Genomic DNA, 6,000 nt, shown 5'->3' on the forward strand with positions numbered 1-6,000 from the left:
AGGCCTTCTGGAGGTCCAGCATGACCATGCCGCAGTACTTGCCCGAGTCCACCTCATGGTTGATGTGGTCGTTCAAATAGAGAAGGCATGTGTCAGTGGAATGGGATGTTCTGAATCCTGATTGAAATTCATACATCAGATTTTTTTCGGTAAGGTACCTATCGACCTGTTCATAAACTATTTTTTCCATAAGTTTCGAGATGGAATTAAGAATAGAAACAGGTCGGTAGTTGCCTGGGTCTAATTTGCTTCCTTTTTTATACAGTGGGGTTACCCTTGCTATTTTAAAGTCAAGGGGGACGTGTCCCTGTTTGATGGAGAGGTTTATTATGTGGGTGATGATTGGGGTAATGGAGGCAGCTGAGTCTTTTAGAAATCTGGCTGGAATATTGTCATGGCCCGTGGCCTTTTCTGAGTGTAGAGCGCCTAGCTTTTTAAACACCTCATCGTTTGACACCATGGAGAGTTTAAAATCATCATTGCGTACACCCAGTTTATTGTAGAACGCACGGATGTGCTCTACACCATAACGCCCTGAGTGGGGTGGTAGATTGTTAACTAATTTAGTGGCTATGGTTGTAAAGAAAGTGTTTAAGCACTTAGCCACATCCAGCTTGTCTGTAAGGAGAGAATCACCAGATTTTATGCTGATGTTTGTAGACCTGGTTTTGAGTTTTTGACTGCAACCTAGTTGGCTATTAAGTAGCTTCCAAAGGTCACGTGGTTTGTTTAAGTTTTCTTCGATTTTGTTATCGAGGTATTCTTTCTTAGCAGATTTGGTCATGGTAATTACCTGATTGCATAGTTTGTTGCATTGTTTTTTAATTTTCTCAAAGTGGGTTTTGTGATCTTCGTTTAAGTGTTTCACTAATTTTGATTTGCATTTTTGAACTTCAGAGCATTTTAGGTCTCTGACTTTCATAGCATTTAGAATGTCCGAATTCATCCATGGTTCCGATCGGGTTTTAACCCTGGTGGTTCTCATGGGGGCTATACTGTCAATAATATTTAGGAATTTGGTTTTGAAACCTAGCCATGCCTCTTCAACCTGTGTGCATTTTAGTTCATCTAACCAGTCTTGATTCTCCAGTTTATGGTTTAAGGCCTCACTAGAATAGGATTTAAGGGATCTAGTGGTTACAGTTTTATGACCGCCAGCCTTGGGTTTATGTTTTTTACGAGTGCAAAAGATCATGTAATGATCACTTAGCCCACATACAATAACCCCACTCTTGGAGATTTTGGACTCATCCGATGTTAGAATGAGATCTATGGTGGTTTGAGTAGAAATACACACCCTAGTGGGTTTGGTAATTTGTTGACGGAGACCGTGTAATTCAGAAAACCTAGTGAAGGATTTGAAAACGGATGCTTCATTTCTGAGCATGTCCGTGTTCAAATCTCCAATAAGAATCTTTTCCACACAGTCAACGTCATCCAAGCACCCCTCAAGAATATCATAGAAATCATTCTGATCGGGAGGTCTGTAGATAGTACCAACCAGCACCGGTTTTGCTTTGTTAAAGATAATTTCAACCCAAACAGATTCTAATTTGTCACGATTCAGGTCATCACGGGTGTTAAAGATAATATCGTTGTGAATGTACATGCAGACACCACCCCCATACCTGTTTCTGTCGTTTCTGATGACTGTGTAGTTAACTATTTCAATCTCTGGGTCTTTGATGGATTCATCAAACTTGGTCTCAGAGAAGCTCAAAATGTGAACCTTACTGTCATGGAACATTTCTCTGATTTGGTCCAGTTTAGGCACAAGACTGTTCACATTAAGGTGAACAATATGCAGGCCCTTACTGCTGTGTCCAAATAGAGAGATTATGTCCTTGACTTGGAAATAGTCACCACCATTCTGGTCATCGTCACGTTGAGGATTGGGGGATGAGGGGGGGCGCCCATTGTTCAACGGTTTCGTTGGAGAGTCTCCGGGTGGAGAAGGGGGGGGGTCGTCGTCGGGTGGGGGAGGGAGGGGGGAGGGGGGGGTTCGTCACCGGGTGGGGGAGGCCTCTGTGCTCACTGGATAGCTGGTGGAAGTTAGGTGGGGGGGTTATTATGTTACAATGTTATTAGCATAGCTACCCATTGTTTTGCTAGCCACGTCTGAAACCTGGAAGTCTGCTGCTGCCGGCAAATTAACCGGTTTGTCGACAATGGCGTCAAAGTCTATGCTAGTAACATTTGCCTGGGAAAGGTATTGTTGTTCTCTGGCTAAACGTGAAGCTTGCCTGGTTGAGACTGGTCCGGGATTCAGCTGAATGTCTCCCGAGAGTAGTAGATAGAGCCATATCACGGTCCTTCGGTCCATTCTACCTGCCGGGGGTTTGTTCCTTCTCGTCCGGTCCGCAGTCAGCGTCGTGTGGATGGTTGTTGCTCCGAAGCCCAAACATTTCTTTGCGGCGTGGAGATAAAAGTCGCTATGGGACTCACCTTTTCCAACAAAGTTTGACTCCTTCTCCATAAGATGCAAGTTCTGTGGTGATTTGATGTACAAATCCGTAATCCATAGAAGGAACAGAAGAAAATGTGGTATAATCCTCGCCGTTGCGCCCGAGCGCTGATAGATGCGACTACTCATGATGACTGCTGCTGCTAACTTAATGAATGTTAATGAATTTGTGCATGAATAAGCATGAATTACGAGTAATTTGTTGAGATATGAGGGATATGTAGCAGCCCAGACTATACAGTAGTTGATGTAAGGAAATAAGAAGCTGTAATACAAGTTTAGATGAGCAGAAGGATGGATCAGGGGGCAAACCCATCTCAATCTTCATGGATCTCTTGCACACATGATCGATGTGATTGTACCAATTTAACCCCTCGTCAACAATAACACCTACAAATTTAGTATGTGGCACTTGAATAACCTCAGTTCCATTCATTTATTTTAGAATCTTCTTTGGAGTAGCACTTGTTTTTGTTGCAAAAGATCATGAAGTTACATTTGTTTACATTATGGGTTAACGTGTTCAGTTGGAACCAGTTAAAGATAATTGATAATTCCTCATTTACACATTCAACCAGAGACTTGAAGTCATCATGTACGGCTATAAGGTTGGTATCGTCAGCAAATAATGAGGGGAGAAGGTTTTTACAAGACAGACAAATCATTGATGTAAAGTAAAAATAGTAAAGGGCACAAAATGGAACCCTGTGGAACCCCAAAAAGAATGATTGATTTCTTAGATGAGCAGCTGTTGGAGGAAACAAATTGCTCTCTGTTATCTAGATAGTTGATAAACCATTTAAGAGCAATATCTTGCACTCCATATCTATTAAGCTTGGAGATAAGAATATTATGGGTGACGGTATCAAAAGCTTTGCTTAAATCTCGAAAGACCCTAAGAGCATTTTTTTTGTCATCCAGCGCTGTGGATATATTGTTGACAAGTTGCAGCAATGCATGCTCAGTGGAATATTTCTTACGGAAACCATACTGGTGGTTATACAGAATGTTCTTCACAGTTAGGTGCTTAGAGATTATTGTATAAATCAGTTTCTTCAGGATTTTTGAAAAACAGGGCAGTACAGATATAGGACGGTAGTTGCCAAAGTCCTTAGTGTCGCCTGATTTGTAAATTGGTATGACTTTGGCGATTTTGAATTTCTGAGGGACGATGCCAGTTTGTAGGGATAAAGAATGTTGGTAGAATGTTGGGAGAATGTTGGTAGAATGTTGGTAGAATGTTGGTAGAATGTTGGTAGAATGTTGGTAGAATGTTGGTAGAATGTTGGTAGAATGTTGGTAGAATGTTGGTATGAGATGAGATAGAATGTTGGTAGAATGTTGGTAGAATGTTGGTAGAATGTTGGTAGAATGTTGGTAGAATGTTGGTATTGTGTCTTTTCATGTTCTTACATGAGTTATGGGATCAACACTATAATTAATAGTTTCTTTGATAAGACTGCTTTTGATACCATCATGACCATGGGCAGACATTTTTAGGTTCATTATTATATCATGCACGTCATTAGCACTGGGTGGATTGAAACTTGAGAGTGAAGAAAATTGGCCTTTAATTAGGCTACAAGGGCTCACATCAGAGTCCTTGATGCTAGATGCCAATGAAGAGCCAACATTAACAAAGAATTCACTCACAGCTGGAGATTTAGTTCGATTTATTAATTGGTTAATGAGGTTCCAAGTTGACTTAATGTCATTAGAAGCTTGACTAAATGTATCTGCATGGTAAAACATTTTTGTTTTCCTTAGTGAAAGGGTAAATTTGTTTTTGAATTTCTTATAGGTTTCCACATTTGGAGGGTTGCCACGCTTGCCTTGAAATAATTTTCCATACCACCTCTTGATTTTCCAGGTACCATGTTTTGTGATGATATCTAGACCGTTAAAACTTCCAGCCTAGAACACCACTGGGCTGAAAAACTTGGTTCCCTAAAACGTATAGGTGATGGTGGTGATTCCAATTCATCAGAGCAGTCATACGTCATCTCCCTGTCATCAGAGCGATCACGCCCCCTTTTGGGTGGTAGAATTGTTAGAAGTTTGACTTGCGGTCAATCCAAATGTATGGTCTTTGCTACTTTTATACGTTAAAATAAGAAAACAGTATTGCTTTTTAGCTATTAGGAGCCCAAATCCGATGGCCAGTCAGATAAACAGTTTTATAGTGTTTCCGATCAATGAGCTACGTCGTTATATATTTTAAAAATCATGAAATAGAGGTTGATGTGTGTCCTTTCAGTCTGCCTCCATCTATGTGGCTGAACGACCAGACGGCCTGAGATGTCATATAACCCTAACCTGACATATGCAATTACCTTATTGAATCTCCAGATAATGTATTTCTGACATCTATCACTTGCTGAAGTTAAGATACTTTATTTTTCTGTTTTGGTAGTCTGTCCAATGTGACACTTGCCCTCCTCCACCAGCCCTAGTTTTGGATCTAGCTTGCTGTTCATTATTTTGATAATAAATCCTAGCTAGCTATAACATCATATAAATATATATACACACATACATATACTATATATACCATACAGGCTAAATACGGATCACTTGGCAAATGCATCATCTATTAAAGTAGCAAAGATCACACATATATGTAATATGTACTTTCATGTACCTACTTCTGCAAATCTTCTAATAAAGTTTTCAATCAATCAATCAATCAACACATTTGCATTGATCGCCAGTCAAACTTCTACCACTTCCTGAGTAAATCCAACGTTCCTACACTGAGATATGACCGTTTTAACTTACGCCCCCCACTCGCGGATATCAGGAAGTATTAGCGCTATAGCGCTATTGGCCGTTACCGTTAGCAACACATTCCAAGCGCTTGATTGATTGATTGATTGAAAACTTTATTAGATGATTTGCAGAAGTAGGTACATGAAAGTACATATTACATACAAGGTCAACTAACAGGATAAAAACCCAAGAAAGCCACTGGCTTATTTCAATTGGGGTCCTTGATTCTCAATTCATCGTTAGCTAGCTAGCAAGCACATCAATGTTTGTTTGCAACAATGAACCATGTGCTTGCCAACCAACATTGATAAAGCCACATTTAGAACAGCCACAGACAGTTCCAAGCCAACTACTTACATTTAAGAATAAACTTAAATTATTAAATGTTTTAGAAAGCCTATCAAATTTTCCAGGACAACACAAGATTTCCATGTTAATTTTCAATTTTGCTCAGTTTCCATGCCTTTTCCAGGTATGGAACAGGGCTCAATAATTTCCATGTTTTCCCTGTTTTCCAGGTAGCGTGGCAACCCTGGGGTTCATAATAGCTTTCCTATATAGATTTCTATTTTTTACAGGAGCATTTTTTTTTAGCTCGTCGGTGATTATTTTCTGAGGTAGTCAAAGGAAAGCATGCATCCAAAGCAGAATTAAAAATAACAAAAAATGAATGGTAGGCTTCATTTAGATCTTGTAACTTAACACTGGAGGCGCCGACGTTTTTTTACCTACTAAAGCGCGACGAGGTGTGGAATCACACGACTACT

Source organism: Nansenia antarctica, assembly GCF_963989245.1.
Source record: "Nansenia antarctica genome assembly, chromosome: 6".
In the NCBI taxonomy this organism is placed as follows: Eukaryota; Metazoa; Chordata; class Actinopteri; order Argentiniformes; family Microstomatidae; genus Nansenia; species Nansenia antarctica.